This window comes from Thamnophis sirtalis, unplaced genomic scaffold (assembly GCF_051295495.1).
Source record: "Thamnophis sirtalis isolate CommonGarterSnake01/CBP01778 unplaced genomic scaffold, rThaSir2_p1.2 scaffold_1, whole genome shotgun sequence".
Lineage (NCBI taxonomy): Eukaryota > Metazoa > Chordata > Lepidosauria > Squamata > Natricidae > Thamnophis > Thamnophis sirtalis.
In genome coordinates this window covers 111,144,996-111,159,041 of record NW_028261381.1, presented here as the reverse complement: position 1 = coordinate 111,159,041, position 14,046 = coordinate 111,144,996, and the positions used below count along the sequence as shown (strand labels likewise).

At 42.4% G+C, this 14,046-nt stretch overlaps 1 non-coding gene across 1 annotated transcript in view; it reads left to right on the top strand.

Annotated features, from left to right (window-relative positions):
• The window catches only part of LOC106556905 (uncharacterized), a 79,892-nt gene extending 67,032 nt beyond the window's left edge, over nt 1–12,860 (top strand). Inside the window, exons 2-3 of the transcript XR_015697559.1 lie at nt 9,175–9,927; nt 11,880–12,860. This is a non-coding gene — a transcript (uncharacterized LOC106556905). The remainder of the gene's footprint in view (nt 1–9,174; nt 9,928–11,879) is intronic.
• The last annotated feature ends 1,186 nt before the right edge of the window (nt 12,861–14,046 follow it).

The window sequence follows — 14,046 nt, the reverse complement described above, 5'->3', positions numbered from 1 at the left end:
GAGTCTCCTCCTAGCATGGCGTCCTTTTCCCCCTACCTGTCCTAACTGAAAGCCCTATCAATTGTGGAGCCAATGGGCAACAGGGAGCCACAGCAGAGGGATGAAAGAACCACATGTGGCTCCAGAACTGCGGGTTGCTGACCCCTGGCCTAGTGGATCTTGTTCATAAGGCCTGGGTCTCTGCCCTCCCTGCTGACTTATTGAATTGCATATTTCAGCTGTTTAAATGGGCATAAATTATTTATAATGCATCTATTTTTAATTTGGTAAAGCTGCCCAGAATCATTTTTGGAGTGGGGGGAGGGGCTAAAAAATGGGATGAAACAACAAACCATTTTCCATCTTGTAAACAGTCCTCCTAAACCATAACGGAACCTCCCGTGATAACGAAGCATCTCTTGTGGAACAAGGCCCTTCAGGCTGCTGGCACATTTTGTATTTCTCAATTGTCCTGAATTTTGGCTCACTCCTCAATCCCTCCTCTGTGTTTTGATCATGACAAGTAGCTTAACTCTGCATAGCAGCTGCTTCCAGGCAAGCTTCAGACTAGCTTGGCCCAGCCCTGACACACATGAAGTGCAGGTAGCCCCGAATAAACCAGCTCCCCCATTGCTTTCCGAGACAAAGGGCTTTCCTGCACTGCTGAATTTTCAATACTCGCCACCCATTCTTGAGTCAGCAGAAAAAAAAGATTGCTGCCCCCCCCCCAATGCTGATCCCCATCCTGCCTCAGCTGTGCCTGCCTGTTTATTCTTTGATCTATTTAAATATTTGTATAATACTTCCCATTAAAAAAAACTTGAAACAGTTGCCAGTCATGGCCAGTCGAGCCATTCCCTATCAGATTGACACACCTTGAGGGCAGTTGCTTTTGGACAGTATTGGAAAAGGGAAGGGGGAATGCTATTTTAATACGGGTACAGCTAAGGACAGCCAATTCTGTCTCATTCCTGAGCTGGAGTCAAGATAAAAGCGGCAGTGAGGGGATGTGGCAGAGAAAAACATGTGGTGCCAGGGTAGGTGCCATGGGCTGGGTAGGTGCAAGGAAGCAAAGTGTGAAAGGCTAACAAAACTACTGTATTTTTCAGAATATAAGACACACCTTTTTCCCTCAAAAAAGATGGTGAAAATCTAGGTGCATCTTATACACTGAATACAGCACTTTTTTGCCTCTCAAAACTCTGCTCCCTTTGCAAAAATGGCCATGCATAGCCTTTAGGAGGCTTCCATAGTGCTCCTGGGGCTGGGGAGGGCAAAAATGAGAAAAAAGCAGGATTTTTTTGGCTCGTTTTTGTCCCCCCACCCCCCCACAAGCACTCTACAAGCCTCTTAAAGGCTATGCATGCCCTTTGGGGGGGGTAAAAAATGGGCCCGTTTTCGTGAAAAACCGTTTTTGGGAGGTCTGGAGAGTGCAAAAATTTTTTTTTTAATTTGCCTCTTCAAAATCTTGGTGCATCTTATACTCTGAAAAATATGGTAATCTCGAGAACAGTGGAAACTCTTTAAACACTTGGGTATCTTCTATCTTCTAATTTCTTTTCACATGTACTTCTGGCTTTCCTTCTTTACTCTTTCACGGAGGATAAACAACCGATGTCCAGTAAGTTCTGAGTCATCATGTCATAAACCAAACTTTTGCAACAGTTTGTAGAGAAAATATTTCCCTCTTGCATCTTATTGGGAGAAGAATGCAATTAAAAACCCAACATTTTACACAGTCTGACATTTACTATGCTAACTAGCATCATGTTTAAAGAACAGTTCACAACTCCTCTAAAGCCACACATTAAAAAAAATGACTGAGATTCGCACAATAAGGGTTGAATGAAAGCAATGCCTCCACTTCCATAACTTTAGTTTAAATAGGAATATTTTAATAAACAAAGCAAGAAAATAATCCTTGAAATGAGCTCTTTTGTTACGTTTACAGGTATCCCAAGACTTACAACAGTTCATTTAGTGACTGTTCAAAGTTATAACAAAAAAGTGACTTATGACAATTTTTCACACTTATGACCAGTGCAGCACCAAGGTCATGTGATCAAAAATTCAGTTCATATTTATGAGAGTTGCAGTGTCCCGGGGTCATCTGATCGCCTTTTGCGACCTTCTGTCAAGCAAAACCAATGGGAAAGCCAGATCCACTTAATAAACATATTACTAACTGGACAACTGCGATGATTTGCTTAACAACTGTCTCACTTGTTTCTCACTTAGCAACATAAATTTTGGGCTCAGTTGTGGCTGTAAGTCGAGGACTATCTGTATTTACTTTTCTTCCTAATCGCCACCATTCACTCCATGTCTCATGAATGAAGGCAAATATACATTCCCAGGATAATCTTGCAGGATGTGATCTGGGTTGATCTCCGGGACAAGAGGTTTTGTATTCCATACTTTCAAACTCATGATGGAGCCCAAATGAAACAACCAAAATGTTAAAAAGTTATGATGTTTCTGTAGCTACTAACCAAGCACATCTAAATTATATTAAAATAACCAAAATATCTTTACAATCCCCAAGGCATGTCACAACTTTTGAGCACCCTAATATTTGGAAATTGAAAGTTGAAAAATTTAACATGCCCTAAGATTCAGGGAATTTCTCTCTAGCAGATGTATTAGAGAGAAATTCCCTGATTCCCGGGATCCAGCACGGAGCTGCCATGTAGGTATGTAAGTTAGCATCAAGTCTGGACTCTGTGGCAATTGTAGTAGTATGCTACCGTATTTCCCCCCAAAATAAGACAGTGTCTTATTTTCTTTTGACCCCTGAAATAAGCACTTGACTTTATTTTCAGGGCAGTCTTATTATTTTTGAGGTGCAGGAGGCGGTGAGTGTGGTCACCTCATGGCTGCTGCTGTGTTGTGATATATTCAGGGAAAGCTTATTTTCGGGGGAGGGCTTATTTTCAGGGAAACAGGGTAATAGCCAACTACACAATTGGCTCTTGCTTGTGAGGCATGAGACCTAATAATGTTGTCTTGTAGAAAACCTTCCTTCTTGTGCTTCAGAGGTTTGCTTAGTTGTTTCAAAGCCGGTATCCCAACACAGTCTTTGAGTTGATAGTGGTTCTAGAAAATTCATGTGAATAACTCTATGTGCATGAAGTATGCTGAAGCCTGGATTTTGATTTTTTTTTTTTAAAGTTGAATCTTTGTGATGATATTCTATGGACCACTGTGTCTCTGGAAAATAAAATGATCCCCATACTTTGCCAGCTGTCATGATGCTGTGAAAGAATTTTCATTTTTATACCATGACAATTGCTGTCAAATTTCAACTCTTGAACCTTTGATCCCTGCTGTCAGTATGTGAAGACCAAATTTTACACAGACCTTCCAATATTGACGTACATCAACAATGTGGCCCACAGGTTTCTGTGGAATGCCTGGCCTGATGACAATTTCCCCTTTGAGTGATCTGCCAATTGTCCTTCATCTGTTCCTCAATTCATCTCATGGGAAACTCATCAGCTGTTGTCACAGGGAGTCTGCTTCTTTCTTCATCACACAAATCAGCTCTTCCCAGTTATCTTCTTAATATTTTCTGGATTAGTGACACATAATACATTAGTACAGTCTCTACCAAACGCAACCTGAATTTAGTGGTGAATTTCACTTTGAGGCTCTCCTTCAGCAGTCAAAAATTCAATTGCAGAATGCTGCTTAAAGTGCACTAATGACTACTCTCAGCAGATTTCCATTTCCCAAACAATGGTGACACAACTTTTTCCGATAGCAACCTTCTGCCAAGTGAAGTGAAAGAATAGATTCCAAAGAGCATGGCAGAGTTTCTAGCAAATGATATCAGTACTGTCATTTGTTGGCGACTTATAGGTGGCATTAATACTAAAAATGTTTATCCATAAAATCTAGCTAACACGATCTGTTTGGAAAGCATCCAAGAACTTTCAGTTTAAGTGCAAACTCATTAAACTATCTATGTGAATTTGATTTTCTTTGGTTTGTTAATGAACATAATGCTTGGTTGCCTTTTATATTTTGCATTTATATATTGTCTGTGTATAATGTTATACAGGAATGTTTATGTTTGTTTATTGTTTGTTTTTTCTGCTATTCATCCCCCAAAGTCACATTGAGCTGCCTTATAAATGTTGAAAATAACCCGTTGCTTTTAGTTGTTATGGAAAAAGTAACATGATAGGAAATTACTTTCAGCAAAGGTTTTATATAAGCCAAGACCACATTTTCGTCAAAGAGAGAACAAATTTAGTATTGTCTGAATTAACATATACCATGATTTGTTAAGAATATAGTTAACCATAATTGGCTGGAGTCACTCAACATGCTAAACTATGAACTACCATTTACTAATTACACCACTGGGGTTATAAAGTAATTAAACTAGAAAACCTAATAAAAATATTGTAATGGATCACTGGTGGGTTTCAATTTATTTTACTACTGGTTCGCTTGTATGCGCTCGTGCACTCACACACTCCCGTGATGCTTCTGTGCATGCGCATAAGCACCTGGGCAAGTGGGCAGAGCCTCCCGCCTCTACCACTACCAGTTCACCCGATCCGGGGTAAACCAGCAGAAATCCACCTCTGCAATGGATGCCTAAATTAACACATTGCTATTGAGCTTCCTAGGGTTTAATATAATTTGTGAACCATACAATTGACAAATGTGTGAGAATAAATTTCCACTGAATAAAACTATAATGCTTTCGTCACTCCTCTAAATAAGAGTGAACTTTTGAGGAAAGCTTGAATCTTAGTGACCTCAGAGGTATATCCATGCCATTTCCCTCAAAACAGGAGAGAAGAACTTTGCATTTGACATTAAAGCAAGATAAATGTTATAGACATCACCCATTTGTCTCCTGTGCTGATAGCTAGCCATTTATTATTTTTGCCTTGCACAGATATATAATACTGTAAACCAGGGATAAATAATGTCATATCCAACCTAAGCATCTGGCTGTGTGATCAACCATAATAATAATGTAATCAAAATAGTTATTTTTTTAAAGTGTGCAGTTTGGATATTTGTAATTAATTTCTTCTCTAAGTAAATTATACTTCCATCTAAGTCAGAAGTAACCTAGGATAGGACCAAGCTGGGCAGCTAGAGATGCTTCCTCTTTTGGGAAACAATATCAGCTGCCACTGTTTATTAACCAATCATCCATTCATTCAATCAATTAATCAATTAATCAACCAACCAATACATTCTAAATTATATTCTCAAAATTGAAGCAGGATGCTAAAATATTGCATAAAGAGAGGATTGGCCTAAAAGGGGTTTGATTAGATATTTCAGTTTGGTGTAATGCTTTTAAAATTTCTATTTCTTTCCAGATGCTTCAGTATTTGATTTGGACCATATGCTGAAGAGGGTTTATTCCCCACCCCCTACTTTTGCCAGATTAAGTACTTCAGATATGGAAAGGAGGCTATTGGTTAAAGAGAGGGAAGTTTGACATGTCAATGGTGGTGAAATAATTGTCAATGCCATCCAATGATAGCGGAGAACAAAAAAGAAAAACAAAGAGCTTCTGAGATTATCCAGATTATCTCTCATTCATTTGAGGTTTCAAAATATGTAGAACTAGTCAGGATTAATGTACATGCATCACAGAGCATTTAGCACATAGCCAGTTCTCACAATCGAATCATAAAATGAAATCGTTCTTTAGTAAGAATGGAAGGAGGGACTTCAGGACTGTCCTCTGGAAAATTATGTAATAATAAACCAGCTCCAAAGATCTTTTGCTTTTATAGCCATGCAACATGACCCGGCCAGAAATGTCAAGGTTACCTATGCTAACGCACTTTTGTCAAAAGCACCCAGCTATAATGGAAGGGTAGAGACTGGTTGCCCAGCTTTGCTCAAATGCACCTGGCTATGTAATGGAGAGCTCTGGCAGAAATCTGAACCATGCTATTAAGCTCCGCTTGAAGAGGGATAGGATGGATAAACAAGGACAAATAACCGTCATTCAATTAGCATAGCAGCAATGTAAATTTTGTGCTCAGTTGTGATCTTAAGTCGAGGACTACTTGTATACTAATGTATATGGTAATTGTTAAAATTAAGAAAGACACAGCTGTACAACTGGTCTGGAATCCATAGCCTCAATATCTCTCATTATTCTTGACTATTATTATTTATGGAGGGATATGGTGGCTCAGTAGCTAAGACACTGAGCAAAATTTATTAAAAAAAAACAGACCTGCATCACCAATCAAGATGTTTTCAGCCTTAGTTTGTAGCACTCACCCTCTGCCTTCCTCTCCTAACATGTCTTTTCTTAGGTTGCCTAGGTTCACATATTGTCCTGAGTCCATGTTGTCGGGTCCCCATAACATGCTAACCAAAAGTAAACAAGTCTTATTGTTGCTTAATATGATATAGCAACTCAGTTATTACTGCATTTCTCCCTTTGAGTCATTTTTTTTCTAAACAACTGAAGGATTTGCATGATAACATGTTTCTACTAAAAACTCCAAAAAGATTTTAACCAACAATCTCACTGGAAGGAATGGCCAATCAGCAGTACTACACCATACTGTACCTTCTCTAAGGCCTACCCCGCCTCTCCTACAGATATTACCAACAGGTTCAGGTCTTACAACTTCTTGTTGTTTGCTATATTTTCACCTATTCTTCAAGAAGTTTAGGTCAACATTATTTCCCCTCTCCTCCAATCCATTTTATTCTTCATGTTGTGAAAAAATGAAGTGTCCCAAAGTCACCCAGTGATCTTGATCAGAAAGTGAGGGATTTGATCTTCATTAACTCCATCCTTAATCTGACACTGACCAGTGATCATTCATAATGGCTCTGATTTGAACATCTTTGGTCCCTAGGGGGAACTTCAGGTTTTTCATAATAAAAAGACTCTTAATTTCCTTCAGCTTTTATTATACAGTTTCTTTCTATCCCTTAGAGCAGTGTTTCTCTACTGGTGACTTTAAGTCCTGTGGACTTCAACTCCCAGAATTCCCCAGCCAGCTGTGTTTGGTCCAATTTTTAGGCATGCAAGGAAGCTGCATATAGGAAGTTTGATGATGTCTCTAGAAGATACTTTGGCCAGCCTTCCATCAGGAATTCTTCAGCTTCACATATTCAGGGCTTAAAGTACTGAAATCACTTGCAACTCAGAGCGAGCAGTTACATCTTAATACATTTTTACTAAAACTGCCAGATTCATTTAAAATACTAATCACCAGAATTGTAACCTAGTTCTGTGTAGTTGGCTTTACAAGTATGTTGTTTAGCATAAAAATCACTCTTCAAGAGCTATGTTTATGAATCACAAATTAATCAATCACACCTTAGGTTAATGTTAGGTTTAAGTTATGTTATAGATTAAGTTTATAATCGGGGTTATGATTATCAGCATAGAACATTGGGTTAAGGAAATTATGGTTCACGTAAACATGTTGCATGAATACAGCCAGAAAATAACTATATCAAACATTTTTGTTATGATGCAAAAAGAGAAATAATAAAAGGAAACATTGCACATAGTTGATCTTCATATTCTGCTACAAGCAGTCTCCGATTGCTGCACACCTTCCTAAATGTGCAAAGTTGCTGATCACATGGCACAACATCTAGATGTAGCCTGAACACATGCGAAATCAGAATCTCTCTTATTCAATTTGTCCAGTTTCTCTGAGCAGTAAGAAATTGGAGAGATGGAGGAGTCATCCAAGTTTGTTTTCCCTTATCATGTTTGAGTTAATTTACAAATTCAGAGGCAGTTCCCAGCAAGACACCAGATAAAACATTTGGCCAAATTCAACAGGCAAAAATGCAGGGGTCCCAGAGCAGATGTAAGGGAAGATTATAAGGCTGATAAGGATCCAGGAGCTAAACAGGTGCTTGGAAGCTCATCCAATACCTGTGAAAAGACCTACCTCCTGGTTAGTTCCCCAAAATGGATTGTGGGTAAAGGATTGGTGGATTTTTATTGAATTTCTTCAGAGACAGGAAACATGGTTACAAGAGGTAGTCAGGAATGAGCTTCTTCCTTATTACTAGCAATAGAGAAGCTTGTCAGAGTATATTCATGAACTGGAATAGGGCATGGTAACAAGGTCAGCCAATGGGAGCTAAAACACTTCTTAGCTCTGTAGCTCTGAGTCTGTGCAAAAGCTAAGAACTAGTCAGCTCTGAAGTGAAAACTGAACTCTCCTCTCTACTACGTTGGAAGAACCACTCTTGGTATTGTATATATGTCTCATGTGTTATATTATATGTAAAGAGAAGTTAATGAATCCTGCTGAATCAGTTACTTGTGGGTGCTTTCTGGATTTCATTTCTGCAACAAACTCTGACAAAGCTTTCTTTCCTTTTTTGTAAAATTTGGTTTTTATGGATTGGCAGCCCAACAGCCATTTATTTTGTGTGTATGGCAAGAGGTAGAATGGGATCAAAATGTCCTGCTTTGAAGACTGAGAGAAACATTTCCAGTATCTCTGAATCTGAAACTGCCTCCTCCTGAAATGAACCCTGCATTCAATCCATTAATTCCTAGATTTTTTTGAATTGCATTTCTGGTAATTTAGTTATCCGGACTAATTTGAGCATTTAAAAAAAAATCTTCCAAATCCCATTTTATATAATGCCATGCCTGATAAGAGTCTTGCGGAACCTGAATACTTTATGTGCCATTTTGATTGATTCTAATTCAAATAACACTCAAGACATTTCCCTCATCGACCAAATATGATTATAATTGCATTTTATTTTTCTAGGACAGTGAGAAAATAAACATCTCAGCAATGTTGTAACAAAAAGTCATTTTAGTTCCGCTCTGGTTTTGCTTTGCTGAGACCCAGAGACTTCCCAAGCAGAGTTGGGTGTAAAGCAGTCGCTTGCAGAGAATAATGAAGGCAGAAGCAAAAATATGGCTCCAGGGACTGTTAAGTTCTGGAGGCTACAACGCCATTGACTTTCATTGCTAGCTCCTGATTAGCTAAGACACAAGCAGCCAGCTGGAAGGAGAATCCAGCTACCCTATTGATTAAGCGTCTGACAGTTCTAGTATAAAAGGGATGTCAGCTGTCCTATGCTTTGCTGTTTACCGGTTCGAGGTTTGCCTTACATTGAGCTGTACGTTACTGTAAATAAAGGTTGTGTTAGCTTCAAGCTGCCTTGCCTCAGTTCCTGTCTGCCTCGTTCTCCCTACAGAACACTGGCGACGAAGGTGGGATCAGGTCTGAGGTAAAGGAAAGGAGCGAAGTCACTACTAGAGCTGCCTTAAGTCACTGGCGACAAGACATCGCTCCAAGGCTAATTCCTCACATTCTGTTCTTCTAAGGATGGCTAACCTACCGGCATTCAAAGCCGCCATCTGCCAGCGATGTGACAGGAAGGGACATTTGGCCAAGGTATGCAGGGCAGCTATGCCAATCGCTGACCAGCCACTGGAGCGTGCCTTGCCCAGACAATTCACAAAATGGCTTCCAAAACACCGCGAAGATTGTTTTGCCATCACGGGTGACCAATAGCACTCTGAGTGGGTCATCAGCCATGCGTCCCCAACAAAAGCTGCCCACAAAATCTACCTGACTGTTCGCATAGAGGGAGAGCCCTGCAAGATGGAAGTGGACACTGGCTCTTCCAAATCCCTTGTCTCGTGGGCTACTATCAAGCGAATAGTGCCCAGCCTTACTAAGGCTAAACTCAGGCAGTGCCCAATTCGCCTCAGAGACTATCAAGGGCAGCCAATTCCCATTGTGGGTTGCGACACATTCAATATCGCCAGCCGTAATTTCCAGGGGCCACTTCCCCTCATCATCATGGATGGCCATTTGCCCAGCCTTCTGGGGCTGGACCGGTTCTCCGCATTGGGGCTCAGCATATCTGGCGTCCCCGCCGTTGTTCCAGACTCCTTCGCCATGCTGGCCAGCAAGTTCGTGGACGTATTTGACAACAAACTTGGTAAATATATGGAGACACCCAATTCCTTTAATTTGGACCCCCAGGTGGCACCAATACGCCTTAAGCCTAGGAGAGTGCCTTTTGCCCTTTGGCCCAAAGTCGACCTAGAGCTGGATAAGTTGATTGGGCAGGGGGTGCTAGAAACAATGGACCACTCTCCCTGGGAAATCCCCATTGTAATACCAATCAAGCAAGATGGGAGCATTAGGATTTGCGAGGATTTTAAATGCACCATGAATAAGGGGTTGCAAGCCAACCCTTATCCTGTGCCAGTGGTACAACACCTGTTTCACCTACCAACAGCTCCCGGTGGACGAAGCCACAGCCATGGCTCAGACCATCGTAATGCACCAGGGAGCTTTTAAGTGCAAACGTTTGCAGTTTGGGATCAACGTAGCCCTGGGCATTTTTCAAAGCCTAATGGAGCGGATACTCCAGGGGCTGCCAGGGGTGGTACCCTATTTCGACGATGTGCATGTATCTGCTTTGTATCAAGCCAAACTCGTCGACAAATTAAGGGCAGTCCTGACCCATTTTCACCAAGCAGGGCTAAAACTCAAATGGGAGAAATGCAGGATAGGTGTCCCCAGTGTGGAATTTTTGGGGTATCTCGTGGATGCCAAAGGCTTCCACCCTACTCCATCCAAGATAGAAGTGATCAAGAAAGCCCTCACGCCCTCGTCTAAGGCTGAACTGCAAGCCTTTCTCAGGCTGCTTAATTTTTACACATTTTTTTTGCCCCATAAGGCGTCTTTGGCCGAGCCTCTGAATAGGCTCCTGGACTCAGACGCCCTGGCATTGGGGTCCTAAGGAAGCCCATGCTTTTCAGGCAGTTAAACATGTCCTCACATCCAGGTCATTGCTGGTTCAATACAGCGATCGCCTCCCCTTGGTTTTGGCGTGCGATGCATCGCCTTATGGCATTGGGGCTGTTCTGAGCTACGTCCTGCCTAATGGCTCTGAAGCCCCAATTGCCTATTATTCCCGCACACTCTCAGCAGCTGAGAGAAACTACAGTCAGCAAGATAAGGAGGCCCTAGCTGCTGTGGCAGGGGTAAAGGGTTTTGACGACTACATTTATGGTCATTTTTTTCAGCTAGTTACCGACCACAAGCCCCTCTTGGGTCTTCTGGCGACCACCAGACCCCTCAAATTTTGTTCCCTAGGATGTCCAGATGGACCATTTTTCTGGCGGCATATAATTACCAGCTGCTGTATAGGCCAGGAAAGAACTTGGGGCATGCGGATGCCCTCAGTTGCTGCCCTCTGCCAGCGCCTGTTTTGGACCCTGCCCTTGCAGCCTCGGTTCTCCTGATTGAGGAGTTAGCCATGCCAGTATCCACCTGAGATATTGCCAGGCTATCTGCAATGGACCCTGTCCTGTCCAAAGTGCTGGACTGGGTGCACAGGGGGTGGCCGCAAGGGCCAGTAGGTCTGGAGTTTCAACCTTTTTACATACGGCAGCATGAGCTGTCTGTTCTCAATAGGTTCCTGATGTGGGGCAACCGGGTAGTACCTCCCCACAAGCTTAGGGCGCCAATTTTAAATTGTCTGCACACTGCTCACCCGGGCATCATGCGCATGAAGGCGTTGGGCTGGAGCTACATGTGGTGGCCCAAAATTGACCAAGAAATAGAACACTGGGTAGCCGCCTGTCAACAGTGCCAGCAGTCTAGACCGGCTCCTCCATCAGTGCCCATCAGAGAGTGGGACATGCCCCGGGCTCCATGGGCACGTCCATTTCGACTTCGCTGGCCTGTTCTTAGGGCAGAACTTCTTAGTCATAGTCAATGCCTACACGAAGTTGGTGGAACTGGCACTCATGCCTTCCATCACTTTGGAGGCCATCATTAGAGTATTATGGAGACTTTTTGAAATCCATGGGCTGCCTGATGTGGTGGTGATGGACAACGGGCCCCAGTTCACATCAGCACCTTTCCAAATGTTTTTAGGACAGCATGGCATACGACACGAACCCACAGCTCTGTTCCACCCGACCGGAAACGGCCTAGCAGAACAAACCGTCCAGTCGGCTAAGGAGGCATTGGCCACCTGGGGCCAGAAAATTGGCACAACAAACTGTCCCAATATCTCCTGGCGCAGCATACAACCCCGTGCCTGGTTACCAACCAAAGTCCTGCAGAACGACTTATGGGCCGGCAGCTCTGGACAACTCTGGACCGGCTGCACCCTGGCTATGCAGCAGAAAAAAGCCCCATTGCAGGCAACACAACACGAGCCTTTAATGTGGGAGACCTTGTCTACGCCCAAAACTATGGGGCTAAACCAAGGTGGCTTCCTGGACAAATTATGCAACTAACTGGACCCTACTCTTATAGGGTCCAGTTTGACAATGGGCAAGAGTGGCACCGGCACATCAACCAGCTCCGTCAGCGAGCCACCAGTACAGCAGACCAACACCCAGGACAGGCCCAATCCTGCCCTGGGGAACGAACACCATCCGAAGCCGCTCCAGCAGCCTTCCCTGATGCATTCTTGTTGCCTGCCCTACCTGGTAGTCCGATCAGTCCCATGGCGGTCATATTTCCCACTGACTCGGCCACACAATCTCCTGAGGTTCCACAGCACTCTCCAGCAGCGGCTCCTCCTTTGGCGGACGCCCCTGAACCAAGACGATCTGGGCGGAGCCGATGTTGGCCAGCATACTTGGCCAACTATGCATATGCCAACTGGGAGGAGAGGGGTGTTAAGTCCTGGAGGCTACAACACCATTGACTTGCATTGCTAGTTCCTGATTGGCTAAGACGTGAGCAGCCAGCTGGCGGGATAATCCAGCTACCCTATTGGTTAAGCGTCTGACAGTTCTAGTATAAAAGGGCTGTCAGCTGTCCTATGCTTTACTGTTTGCTGGTTCGGGGTTTGCCTTACATTGAGCTGTATGTTACTGTAAATAAAGGTTTTGTTAGCTTCAACCTGCCTTGCCTCAGTTCCTGTCTGCCTCGTTCTCCCTACAGAACACTGTCCTTTTCACCTGTCCACCAGCTTCCAAGAATTCAAATAACACTCAAGACATTTCCCTCATCGACCAAATATGATTATAATTGCATTTTATTTTTTTAGGACAGTGAGAAAATAAACATCTCAGCAATGTTCTAACAAAAAGTCATTTTAGTTCCGCTCTGGTTTTGCTTTGCTGAGACTCAGGGACTTCCCAAGCAGAGTTGGGTGTAAAGCAGTCGCTTGCAGAGAATAATGAAGGCAGAAGCAAAAATATGGCTCCAGGGACCAAGCCAATTATGTACAACACCCTGTGAGTCATATGCCAGAATGATTAAACTTGCACTCCTCCAAGTGCACATAAAGAAGATATATTCCCCAGTGGTTTTCCTCCCAATCTCTCTCCATTTTAGCTGTCAGGGAGAGATGAAGGAAACCTTTCAGATGTTTCTATGGTTAAACCTCTGAGAGTGAAAAGTCCTTCCTGGCCTGGAATGTATATATCATTTTATTAGGGGTCCCTGATCTTCCTGCCCACCTCTGCATTTGCTTAAGCAGAATGCCTATTTCTATTCTTAATATATTACTATTATATTACTTAATATATAATATTACTATTCTTCTATTAGGTGAAGCGATAAGGTTGACTTGCCTTTCACCCAGCCTGTCAGTGCTGACATGACTCTAAAGTGTGTTATCCAAGATCCAAGAAGTGGGATGAAAAGGATTGGCTGTTGCTATGACAACAGTCCAGTTTTGCTCTTAACATAGTTTAGATAAGATGGTGACTGTACGTTTATGTAGCTCATAGGATCTGAGATCTGAGAATTCAGTACCTGAGAATTACAGCTTTGTAGCTCATGTCAAACAAGGCATCATCTATTCTCCACTGGTTTTTATTTGATGTTCCTTGTGATTTTTTTTAGTCCATGATTACCTTAGGTTCAGAAAGAAATGCAGAAATAAATACACTAGGACAGCAGACAGCATATGTTTTAATATTTCCTGGGATTTTCTAACTAGCGATTGGTTCATTTGATTACTGAATAGTGTTTTACAGAGATTGTTAGCTCTATGAATGTTCCCTTGCAGGATAAGAAGGAATTTAAATTGCCTCAATTAACATTAAAAATAGGTAAGTTGAATGTGCAATGCTTAGCA